Raw genomic sequence first — 13,964 nt, forward strand, 5'->3', positions numbered from 1 at the left:
TAACATCTCACTCACCTTTGTGAAAGAGTATTCCGAATCCAACTGCAAGCTAACCACCGCCACAACGAAAACTACACAGTTGTCGCACAATGACCGCAATTTCACACCGCCAGGCGAATACCGTGACGTAACAGTAGCAAATCAGCATGTAGGTACAGCGTACTGAAATATTACAGAACACGTAGCGTATAGGTAGCGTTCTTTTCCATAAATCGCGCGGTGTAGAGCCAGTTTCTCTACCCAAGTAATCGAGCTGCCGCGACGCCAAGATCCACTGACATCGCTCTCGAAAGACAACCGTCCGGTGCGAGGGCCATCTTGTCCTTGTTTCTTCGCACGACCCGCGTTGTAACGTACGTATACACAAATGAGACGGCCGTTACCGCATCAGAAGCATTGTCACTGAAGGGCTAGCAGTTGAACGAATCCATGGCCCATCGTCATCATCATCATCATCATCATCATCATCAGCCTGTCTACGCCCACTGCAGGGCAAAGGCCCCTCCCATGTTCCGCCAATCAACCCGTTCCTGTGCTTTCTGTTGCCACGTTATACCTACAAACTTCTTAATCTCATCTACCACCTAAGTTCTGTCTTCCCCTCACGCGTTTGCCCTCTCTTGGAATCCAGTCAGTTACCCTTAATGACCACCGGTTATCCTGCCGACGGGCTACGTGGCCGGCCCATATCCATTTCTTCTTCTTAATTTCAACTATGATATCCTTAACCCCCTTTTGTTCCCTGAACCCACTCTGCGCTCTTCCTGTCTCTTAAGGTTACGCCTATCATTTTCCTTTCCATCGCTCGCTGCGTCGTCCTCAATTTAAGTTGAACCCTCTTTGTAAGTCTCCAGGTTTCTGCTCCGTAGGTAAGTACCGGTAAGATGCAGCTGTTATATACCTTCCTCTTGAGAGATAGTGGTAGACTACCATTCATGATTTGATAATGCTTGCCGAATGAGCCCCATCCCATCCTTATTCTTCTAGTTATTTCGCTCTCATGGTTCGGCTCCGCGGTTACTACCTGTCCTAAGTAGACGTACTCCTTTACAACTTCCAGCGTCTCGCCACCTATCGCGAAGCGCTGTTCTCTGCCAAGATTGTTCCACATTACTTTAGTTTTATGCATATTAATTTTCAGACCTACTCTTCTACTTTCCGTATCCAGATCAGTAATCATGAGCTGTAATTCGTCTCCCGCGTTACTCATCAATGCAATGTCATCAGCGAATCGCAGGTTACTGAGATACTCTCCATTAACTCTTATCCCTAATTCTTCCCAATCTAGGGCCCTGAAAACCTCCTGTAAACACGCGGTGAATAGCATTGGAGAGATCGTGTCTCCCTGTCGTACGCCCTTCTTTATTGGGATTCTGTCGCTTTCTTTATGAAGGACTATAGTGGCTGTGGATGCGCTGTAGATTTCTTCCATTATGTTTATACAGGCTTCGTCGATGCCCCGATTCCGCAGTGCTTGCATGACTCCTGATGTCTCCACCGAATCAAATGCCTTCTCGTAATCTATGAAGGCTATGTATAGGAGTTGGTTGTATTCCGCGCATTTCTCTATCACCTGATTGATAGTATGAATATGGTCTATTGTTGAGAAGCCTGTACGCAATAATTTACGGATCTTGAATACCTTCTACAGAAAACGGACTACTCGTAAGTGGACGTGGAGGAGTCCTAATGGCGAAACTAAAAATGAAATAGACTTCATAACGTGCGACCACCCGGGCATTATACAGGATGTGGAAGTAGTTAACAAGGTCCGATGCAGTGACCATAGAATGGTAAGATCTAGAATTCCACTAGACGTGGAGGAAGGAACGGCAGAAACTGATACGCAAGAAGCCGATTAATGAACTAGCTCTGAGAGGGAAAGTACAGGAATTCAGAGTTTCACTTCAGAATAGGTACGCGGCTTTAACCGAGGAAACCGACCTTAGCGTTGACGCAATAAATGATAATCTGACTAGTATCATTAAGGAGTGTGCAGTGGAAGTCGGGGGTACAGTCGTTAGACAGGACACTGGTAAGCTATCCCAAGAGACGAAAAACCTCATTAAGAAACGTCAAGCTATGAAAGCCTCAAATGCAACAGACAAAATAGAGCTGGCGGAGCTTTCGAAGTTGATCAATAGGCGTAAAGTAGCCGACATAAGAAAGCATAATATGGAGAGAATTGAGCATGCTCTAAAGAACGGAAGAAGCCTCAAAGTACGAAGACAAAACTGTGCATAGGCAAAAATCAGATGTATGCATTAAGGGACAAGGATGGCAAGGTCACAACCAATATGGATAGAATAGTTTAGGTTAGCGGAAGAGTTCTACAGAGATCTGTACAGCAGCCGAGACAGTCAGGATGATAACGTAAGAAGCAGTAATATCCCAGAGGAATCTGACATCCCACCAGTATTAACAGGAGAAGTAAAGAAAGCCCTAAAGGGAATGCAAAGAGGCAAACCCGCTGGTGAGGATCAGGTAACATCAGACCTGTTGAAAGACGGTGGAGAGATTATGTTAGAGAAACTGGCCACCCTGTATACGAAGTGTCTCTCGACAGGCAGGATACCAGAATCTTGGAAGAATGCCAACATCATCTTGATCCATAAGAAAGGGGACGTCAAGGACCTGAAAAATTACAGGCCCATCAGCTTACTGTCCGTTGTCTACAAGCTATTCACAAAAGTAATTGCTAACAGAATTAATACGACATTAGAGTTTAATCAACCAAGGGACCAGGCAGGATTTCGTACAGGCTTCTCAACAATATGCCCATCGTCATACTTGTGGTCAACGCATAAATAGAATGTGAACCGATGTCAACGCCAAACCACTCAACGAAGTCGACGCGACGAAGGCGACGGAGTCTGAACGGCATGTTGCCGATGTTGCGCCCTCCCACAGTAACTATTGAAAATAAAAAAATCAGAGAGAGAAATTTCATCTGTGGCCGCTGTCGGAAGATGGCGCTACTTCAAAATGTCATCGGAATGGTATGAACGGTTCTCAATATGGTCGTTTTCGCACTAACTTAATCAACTCTCTAATTATATCGTTCATTATTATGCGGCTTTAGATTAACTGGTGCGCTTGGCTAAGCCATACCTGCTATTTAATAATGTCGGCGTATATTGTGACGCAGCCATGAAATTGTAAAGAGTTGAAGTAAAATGACGCATCTTTGTGCCACCATGGTCCACTGTAATTCAGTGACTATATAAGGGCCAGCGCTTCATAGAGGGGTATGTGTAAACGTCTGTACGTATGCGTCTGTAGTGAATTGTTCGTGTTGTAGGTTTTATACATGCGAATGAATTGTGTATGTATTGAATTCAATGTGCGTACTATGTGTCTGCCTAGTGAACGTGTGCGTATTAATAAAAGCTGTATCAACTTTCCGGTGTCCTTGAGTAATCCATGAATGGGCCTACATCCCCGAAATGCCGTGTGCAGTGTCAACGTACGCCGCCTCAATCATAACTTTTTTAGTATTGTTTAATCCCTCTAGATGGCGCCAGCTACCACCTACTTCGCGGCCGCGGCGCTCTCACAGCTCCACCTGCTTACATGAAGTTGAACATCTATCTATCGAAACTATGCTCTGCTGCGCCGGGATTGTTTTGATGCTACAGAATGTACATTTTGGAGGCACAAACGCGTGGATAACGTCGCTGCACCGTGTGACGCTTCGGTAAATAAAGACAGCAAGCCTAACGTACAGTCTCCGGGTGAGAGCCCCTTTGCAGTATCCGTCTCTTTTAAAGTGAACGCCGTCTCGCTGGCCGAGCGAAACGTACGACTTCCGTCGTTCCGTTTCGCGAGGTTTTCATCACTACAGGTTTGTCTGCTTGATTTTATTGTCATAGCGTTCGATATTAAGCTCAGTGGGACCGTTTTTTGTGATTGCCAGCGCCGCATACTCTTTATCAGTCGAGAATCGATGCACTCGCTAGGCCTAAATCTATTGCTCGCTTCACTGGCTTGGCGTCAGCCATCTTGATTTTGACGGTTTCTCCTTTGAAAAGGGAGGAATGGTTTCTCCATTTGAAGACGAACATTGGGGACATCGCCGTTTCTCCCTTAAAGGAGAGAGGGTCACTCCATTTTTTTTAAGAGTGTAGCATATACAGTAATTCTAACGCAGGGCTCCTCTATCGTCTTTCGACGACATTTGCAGCGAAGCACGCAGATACGCTGCCAATTTTTTTAACAAGCTCAACGAGTGCTTCATGACCCCTTTAATGAGATATCAGTGACTGAACTGGCCACGGTAATACAAGGAATTCACAATTCCGCGCCAGGTGGTGACGTAATAACTACAAAAATGTTAAAAATTCTTTTCAAGGAGGCCCCTGATATTTTATTAGTTATGGTTAGGGCTCCGTGTTTGCGGTTTTATCCGAAAAAATCCGATAGACATTCACCGGTAAAATTTTGACAATTCGGATTTATCCGATAAACTCCGATTTCAAGGGCCAATATGACCTGGTTCCGTTCGAAAGGGCAAGTTCTAAGCGCTCATTGATACATCTTCTCGTTTGACCGATGTAAAGTTTACCGCGCGTAGCTGTATTGTGCTCCGACTCAGCTTCCTACATGCAGTAGCTTCACAAGGACTTGCAACTCTCCAACCCCGAATTCAAGGCGCTTCACTTCAATGATTCGTGCCACCTACTTCAACAACGCTCTGGAGGATGGAATCAGAACGAACTTGTTTAACGTAGTTCAGGATTTTGTTGCGCCCTTTCCTGCCCTGTTGAAGTCGTCGCCGGGAGCTGCGCCGTAAGTTTGGTTTTGTGTGCTTGGCCATGGGCCTGTCCATCAGGTCGCTGAAAACCGTATGTTCGTCGAGGCGGTTCTCTTTTTTGAAGCTCTAGAAGGCATTTTCGACTACTGGCGCGCAATTTGTCTTACTTGAGAAGCGACGAAGCCAAGGGAACGAAGTGTGAGAAGCTCAAGAGTCATATTTCATCGCCTGAAGCTGTGCACGACTTCCTCTTTAAGATGAGGTTAAACACCAATTCGTGCGCCGTGCTCTCAATCATTAAAGAACTTGAGGCAGAGATTTATTATTATTATTATTATTATTATTATTATTATTATTATTATTATTATTATATTATTATTATTATTATTATTATTATTGCAGGCGTTTAACTTCGCCAACCCACGATATGAATATGACAGTTGCTGTAGTGGAGGGCTCCGAAAATTTCGAACACATGTGGTTTTAACACGAAAGTGTTTTATGCCGGGTTCCACCAAGACTTCAGTGACGTATTTCCGTCACGGAAATGACGTCGAAAAAATATACACAATCAGATGGCAAAGAAAAAATGGTACCGCCAACGGGCATCGAACCCACGACCGCTCGGTCCGCAACATCAGATGCCGGGCATGCTATCCACTGCGCCACGGTCACAGACTCTGGAGGCTTTAACAAACGCGCCTTTTATATCTACCACTCTCCCGGTCGGCTGGGTGGTGTTGACCTCTGGGAGTGGTAAGGTAAAGTAATTCGTCATTGCTGCGGCCTCCGCGACTAGCACCTGCAACGCGTTACGCGTCCGTCCCATTCGAAGCGTTTTCAATAGAAGTTCAATTTTGTCAATGCCTTAACACACCGCGAGATGGCGACCTTTGCCCAAGCGTCGTAAAAGCGTTGGCCTCGCTCAGCATCACGCTAATACAAACCAAAAATAGCTCTGCGACGCGCGCCTGCCTCACCTGGCTGTAACACCGCGTTCCATGCTCACGCGCTCGCCCCGAGAAAAATCGCGGCCGGGCTACCGGGGCGGCACGACGCGCTTTGCGTTTCCCTCTAGTCCGGCCGTGGTGTTCAATCACATTTTAACATGCCGCGGGATGGCGACCAAGTTCTGCGTCCAATATGCGACGCTCTTCTGGCTATCACACCTCGTTCTCTGATTTCGCTTTCACCGTTAACTACTACAGAGCTATCACAAGGGTTTGTTTAATCATTTAACGTGGACGTTAGTCGTCGGGATAGAGATGTACCACCAATCATCAAAGGGGGTGCATACACGTTAAACGGCGCTATTAGCTGCCAGACATCAATATACATTGTGCAAATTCTCTTATATCAATGTACAGTAAGCATTCAGTTACTTCTGTAAGGGCACGCTTTACTTTCGTGTTATTCCGATTCCTATGACGGAGGGATCAACCGTGTTTTTTTAAAGGGGCCATGACACCAAATTTTCGATCATAATTTGTGTTATGTGGATTATTCCTTGTGCATTCACAAATAAGCAGGCGAAATTTTAGCGCATTTGGTCGAGCACTTAATTTATAATCGAATATTTTTACAAACATGCAAGCGGCCCGAGAGTCAGGCAACACTGGTGCACTCGCGAGCCGTGACGTAACAAGTAGCTAGCTGTGCAATGGTCTGCATTGCGGCGAACGATATTCTTCCGTGGTCAGCTGCACGTGATATTGAGATATTTTAGCTGTCTTCAGCTTGACACTGAAATAGAACGATTTGCAGCGGCTGAAACTTTGGTAGAAGACGACGGCTCCGTTCGGTGCTGCACATTCAATTCAATTCAATTCAATTCAATTTTTATTCAACATCTGACAGATGTTTGGTGCACGGACAAAAAGCCTGAAAAGGCTTGACTAGATCCGTGCACCACACTATGGCATACAGTGGTGTGAAATTACAACAACAATAGAGGTAGAAAGGAACGCATAAAGGAAAAAAAAGCACAAAGGAAGTACGTAAAGGCATCAATAAAGGAAAAACCATATGTACACATCAGAACTACAAGAACTTTTCTAGATTACAATTCTTAGTATATGATATATTTATTCTGTCCATATCAAAACTACTGGAAATTCGCTAAATTTCAAATCAAGGTAACAAACATATGAACTATAATAAAGAGCTGAGACACGGCGTGGACAAGAGAAACTGTAATATGACAGTATAGAACCGTAAGCCTAGCCAGCGCAAAAACAGCAACAACGTTCAGCATGAGCCGCTCCTGTGTAGCGCTGACGATACGACCGTGTAGCTAGCTCTTCAGGGTGCACTTCTTCTTCATCACATTTTCCCCCTCGCTGATGACGGAGCCCCGTAGGCGTTCTAAGGTGTCGTAAGAACAAGAGGTTCGTGATATGGCTTGAGGCGATCCACGTGAACAGTTTCGCGGCCTCGGCGACGCAGGTCTGTAGTGGGCGTGAGGGGTTCGATGATGTAGTTAACGGGAGAAGTTTGCTGTAGCACGTGGTCAGTCTTGGGCAGTAACTAGTTACTAGTAACGCGTTACCGGTAACTAGTTACTTTTTTCAGTAACTTGTAACTGTAACTAGTTACTTTTAAGTTAGAGGAACTTGTAACTGTAGCACTGTTACTTTTTCGCAGTAACTGTAACGGAAAATACCGTTACAGTTACTTCTGTCTTTATGAAGAATTATCCGACAGCAACACTTTTTAGAACTTTCTTCTTTACCATATATCCTCTCCACCCCTCAACTTTCCAGAGTAGGGCTCCCCTCGCAGTTTAGGAGAGGAGTTGACTAAGCGTATTATCTTCCCTGCAGAAGGCCGAGGTTGGAGGTCTGTCATTAACGCAACATGTAAATCAGTTGTGGTTCAACTGAGCAGCCTGCTAAGTTCGCGTCCGTTTTTTTTTTTCAGTATATATATCCTTTTCGTCACTTGAGCATCTAGCTATGTTCTTGGTGTACAGGTGGAGGAGCTTTAGGATGCCATGTTTATAGTCTCCCTCGTCTGAGGCTCCGAGCTAATCGTGTTTGACAGGTGGCTAGAAAACAGCAGAACGCTAAACGGCTAAGGCCAGAAATTCCGTGAACTAGCGAAGCGATATTTTAAAACTTCTTTGTAACTGGTTGTAAAATGTTTACTCTGACTTAATGCAACAATTAACAAAATGACAGACGTTTCACCCCCAATGCAGGTGGCATCCTAAAAAAAAAAAAAATGAGCCGAGGTCAACCAGTCCACTAGTCACACATGTCCTTGTAAATGTCCAGTGGGGGGCCGCGGCTGTTTTTGCAAGCCGCGGCGAATGAACCACGATTCAAGGAGTTGCTTTTCCCCCACCTTCGTTCACAAACCGGCGTCGTCGCATTGTTTAGGTCAAAGCTATGACCTGTCATCCAGCAGTGCTCAACAAGCTCGGTCTTAGAACGCGTTGCATGGGCTGCTTGAGCGACATTCCGCTTGAGTTCTTTAGGCCTCGTTGATCATTTCCTGCCGTTTCGCCGATCCCCGCATCGCACTTTTAGATACCGCCATGATCATCCGCAGGTGTGCAGTCTTAGGATTTCGTGAACACACGTTGTCATGTTCCAAGGTATAATAACGGGACTTAAAAACGGTTTGTATGCCCAGCGGACCGGAAGCTCTCCGAACAGAGTCTGACACACCTTAAACATATGGAGCAGACACAATGGACGTCATAACCACTCGTGATGCACTCCCCGCTGCTCTTCGCTTGCGCTTCTGGGTATAGTTAATAAACGTCTTAGGATATACTGCCGTCGTTCCAGTACATCAACCACGTTTTCCACTTCAAGTAAGAGTCGTTCAAAGTGATTGCTGGTGTTGGGCCCCCTTTTATGTTTCCTTCGTCTAGGGTTTTATGACGTGCAACCCTTATTAAATAAATTCTATAATTTGATTTGTGATCTATTATTTTATACAGTAACGGAAAAGTAACGACGTTACTTTTGCACAATAACTGTAACTGTAACAAGTTACTTTCGGAAACTCTGTAACTGTAACTGTAACAGAGTTACTTTTTTGGCTTAGGTAACTGTAACTGTAACACTGTTACTTTTTACTGGTAACGTGCCCATGACTGCTGTTTTGCCTTAATTAACTGTGTTTAGATCATAGAAGTTTACAAAAAGATACGACAAAGCTTTACAAGGCTGTGCTCAATTACATCAGCCTTTGCACATATGTTCAATGGGCTCCTTCAAATTATTTACAGCTAATAAACAAATTATAAGTGTGACGAGCACTTCTTCCAGCACAGCTTCACCAAGCACGTTTACGTTGTCGTGATGAGTGAGATTTTGTTCAGTGAGTATGGTAGTGTTTTCTTTTTTGCATAGCAGAGAAACGTGCCAAATTTGTTTGAACACACCTACTTCTGCTGTTTGATTAAATTAACATGTCGCAGTTGTAGCACCTACCACTATGAAGTGAAAGTCTGTAAACTACTGTCACGAAAAAAAAACCTAGGAAATCAAAGAGGTAATTTAAAACATACATGAACTTGGACTTATCCACAGCCACACTACAAGATTTTACGTATTGTCAAGGGGTCGTGACGTCGACGAAAGCAGCAGTCGGTGTGTCCAAGATGAAACTTTTTATTCGGCCGAACTTGTGGCCGGGAAACGAAAAGTCAAACTACAGCAATACACACTGCACACTGATAGCGGCGAACAGGCGTCAGCCGTCGATAAACTGATCTGTGGCAAGGCGCGTCGGCATTTATACCTGCGGCATCGAACATTCGAGCATTATCACTGGTGGCTGCGTTAGTTCGACAATAAACTGAGCTGTTTGCAATTGCACGCTCCAGCCTAACAGAAGATCCTAAAATAATCTGGAATGTTCCCAGACATTCTGGCACGGTTTGTGCAATGCAGTAACTACACGTGCAATTGGCCAATAACATAAAACATAGAAAGAAAGGAGCGCATGTGACAGTATTTCAAGCCGGAGCTTCTAAAAGTAGCAGGGAGAATACATACTTGTGCTCCCAAGCCCAAATATTTTGAAAAAGTAAATAACACAATAACAAGTATGCAATATATATATATGACCTTTATTTATCCAGCATTGGCACAGGTTCACATCGTGCCCCACAGCTTGATTTCGTGAGTCTGCTTGCAATAGAGTGCTCAAGTTCTATCGACATGTCTATGTGATACAGAGATTGTGCTTACGGCTGAGCAGTTGTTTAGTGTTCTGTGCGAACACCAACGAAGATGTACACTGCATGCCTAAAGCTTATTTTCTTAGAATTGTGCTTCTAGAATCTGTAAGCACTCGCCTTATATCCCTGTTTCTTTAGCATTCATCTACGCTGCATACTCAGCAGTCCGATTACTACTAGCGCCAAGAAATTCTATAGCTGTAGAAACTGTGTAACTGAACTATATCGAGGAAAAAAACGAGCCTGAAATATTTTCTTCCACCTATTACCTGAATACGTACTACCTATGGTATGGCTTCACGGCCGAGAAATTCGTGCCTGCCCTGTAGACACAACGCGATATTCCTTATTTGTAACGCATTCAAGGTGACATCGCAGAGCGAGAAAGATGCAGAACTGTACGCATCCGCGATTGTTTACGTAAAAGATTAATCAAAACTACATTGCTCTCACTGCGCCAACTATCTGTCGGCGTAGCGCACGTTTCGTTTCCGACTCCACACCATGCACTCAAAGATCAACACAATCTGGCAAGCGCCGCATAACTAAAGGAAGGATAAGACCCTTGTCCTAAAGCTATGCTGTTAAAACTCGGACGCTGCTACACAACGAGAGCAACGTTCTTTCAGCGATCTCGGTGTTCAGTTATATGCACATATTTGTCAGCTTTCAGACTGATTACACACGTACGGGTTGAAAGCTTTCGACGTGTATGAGACTATGAGTGACTTGTTTTGCTTGGACCTGACTGTATACATTGCTTGTACCAGCTTGGGCACTCACAATAAACGATGCAAACCTTACTTGATTGACGTTGTTTTTGCCAGTCGAGGCCAGTTTGGTCACCTGGCGATAAATATTACACACGCGAGCAGCGATTTAGCAACGACAAAGAACAAAATACCATAGGGAGCAAAAAGCGCAGTAGCGCGACCAGGGCGAACCAACCGCAAAAACGCGTTTGTCTAATGATGATGATAGTACTTGCAGCGCCATCTGGCCTCGCTCTATTACAGTTCAGTACGCCGCCGCTACCCTTATTTCCGTACTACAGTCAAAGGTACAGTTTCCGTTCTCTAAAGTGGTAGATATTCTCTGGTGTAACCATAATTGCTTCAGGAGCTTCACCCGTGGATATGCTGTAATTTTTTACCATAAGGACTTTTAACGCGCAAATAACGCGCATGGATAGTGCACCGCACGCACGAACTGTTCATGGAGCCGAACGAATGAAAGGCATCTCACTTTAGTGATCTTGGGAAGCCTCCGTGCCTGATTGGGTTATATTTGAGAGTTCGGCTGCCTATCCAAATACCTTTACTCGTAGCTTGTACGCAATAAAGGATGCCTCGAAAGTGAAAGCAACTGTTCATTTTAGCCTTTAACCAAACGACCCCAGCACCGGCATATTATACCTCCCCGGGAGATTATCATCGCTTCAATGTTCACGTAGCTTCGCGGTACGCAGTGTATTACCCATATCCATTCTTGGCGAGAACATAACACGCAAGTAGCCTATGCGTGGTAAAGCTTCATTGGGTCCTAAGGCTCAGCCACAAGTCAATGCGCGCCGCTCCCACTCTGGGACAGGTAGTTACACTAGGTTTGACCTAGTGTACCTAACTTGTGTACTTACCTACTGTACAAAGGTACACTACTACACTAGGTTAGACCTAGTGTACCTAACTAGTGTACTTTACCTAGTTACAAGCATACATTTTCATACAATAACCTAGAGATAAGAGGAAACTTGCGCTGCGATCGTTCAACCACCATGGGAATGATGGGAAGCACAGGCTTCGGATTGGATAGCGTTAGCTAGCAAACTGTCTACGGATCTTTTTCTACAGTTTCAGTTTCGTTCTTCGCGAGGCATGGGTAGTGCGGTTTTCAAGCACTCAAGCAGCGCCTTTGTTGTTCAAAGAGGCTGAAGACCGCTAGGTCTCTTGATTTGCTGCGACGTTGCAGCTTTACAGGTTGTATATGACAGTTTTAGTAAGGCGTCGTGCACTCACCGCTGCTCATAGATGTAGCGTCCCATGCCAGCGCAGGAAATTGCATAGGGTTAGCGTTTTTTTTTATAAGCGCGTCTTGCCAAAACTCGTTCAAATCGGCTGCAAAACGACGGCGGAGCTAAGTAGACGCACCGTCACGCTCCTCTGACTCGACTTCACAACAAAACGAGAGGTGCGTTGGAGGCAAACCACTTGGACAGACGCACCTGGCATCGCAGCAGACGATAGGTTAAGTGTTTCTCACTCAATACAGTGCTGCTATTTCCATAAATAGATAATGCGTACTTTCGATGTGAAAAAAGCATGTTTGTTGTAAGTGTTATAAAAAAATAATTCATTATTTGGTGATGCCAAATCTGGAACACAATTGCAGATTAATGCGTACCCTTGTGGCTGATTTTGTCCAGGTTTCACTTCCATCTCACGGTCACGCAAACTTTTTGTAATAAGTTTTACGTACAAAAGAATGAAGCAAGTTTTATTGGAAATAATTTTATATCACTTTGTTTTACACTCGGCAAACAAGCGCCGCGAATCTCAGGAACCTAATCTATCCGAAGCAGATCCGAAGCCTGTACTTCCCATCATTCCCATGGTGGTTGAAGCGCCGCTCAAGGAGCCCGCATAGGCACTAGCGCCAGATTCCCCTCTAGGTATTATAGTAAGCAACTCTATGGTTACAAGGTACACTACTACACTAGGTTAGACCTAGTGTACCTAACTAGTGTATTTACCTACAGTCACAAGGTACACTAGTAGAAGCACTAGGTACACTAGTTAGTTAGGTACATTAGGTCTAACCTAGTGTATCTAACTAGAGTATTTACCTACACTTACAAGGTACACTACTACACTAGACCAAGTGTACCTAACTAATGTACTTACCTACAGTTACAAGGTACACTAGTAGGAGCACCAGGTACACTAGTTAGTTAGGTACACTAGGTCTAACCTAGTGTATCTAACTAGAGTATTTACCTACACTTACAAGGTACACTAGACCTAGTGTACCTAACTAGTGTACTTACCTACAATTACAAGGTACACGTAGTGTAGTGTACCTTGTAATGTTGCGTTGTTTAACGAACAAACAATACGATCGACTGAGTAGAAGAAGAAGAAAATGACTTTTGCCTTCGAATAGTCCTATATATATGCGAATGCGTAAGGGACCGTTTCACTTTTTCGTTGTCGTACTCACCAATGTGCGTCCAATGTAATGTAAAGTCCAAGAAGATCTACATCATGTTCTTTGTGAATGCAAGCGATACGCATCAGAGAGAGAGAGAGAGTCTCTGAAGGCGGCCTTGCATCTTCAACGGGGATCGTGCTTGGAGTTGCGACATGTCCTGGGCCCATGGCAAAGCAGCACCTGTGCGCTGCGTGCCACGAAAGCGCTGTTGACTTTCTTGCGGGCCGCGAGCCTGAACGAAACTTTGTAAACTTGTGTGGCTGTATGTGTTATGCGTTTATCACTGTATATATCATAATCGTCACCCAGCACCTGGAGTAGCATGTCAGGCGAACAGCCAGGCAAACATCTCCAGCTTTTCATTAAAATGTTTATCTCACTTTTTCGCTATGTATTTGGGCACATCGCTTTTTTTATATAGCAGCAAAACTGTTCTGTCTTCTCCGCGTAAAATGTCGTGACCCAATGCTATGGTCAATCATGAACCGGCACGCGTTCTCTTCGTCCTCTTCTTCGTCTTCCGCTTCGTTCCCAGAACACGTGCGCGGATTTCACCGGCGTGGCCTGTAATAACCCTGATGGGTGAGAGAAGGAGTACTGAGGGAGAGAAGGAAAGGTATAAAGAGATAGAGAGAAATTATCGTCATAAAAGTGCTTCGCGAGGTGGGATTCGAACCCGCGTACCCTCGATCCGAAGGGATGAAAGAGGGAGAAAGATAGACAGAGCAAGAAAGAGAAAGAAACACGGAAAGAGAGAGAGAAGCAATTAGAAATAAACACGAAAAAACGACAGAAAAAACACAGAGA

The sequence above is a fragment of the Rhipicephalus sanguineus genome, chromosome 11 (assembly GCF_013339695.2).
Source record: "Rhipicephalus sanguineus isolate Rsan-2018 chromosome 11, BIME_Rsan_1.4, whole genome shotgun sequence".
Classification (NCBI taxonomy): domain Eukaryota; kingdom Metazoa; phylum Arthropoda; class Arachnida; order Ixodida; family Ixodidae; genus Rhipicephalus; species Rhipicephalus sanguineus.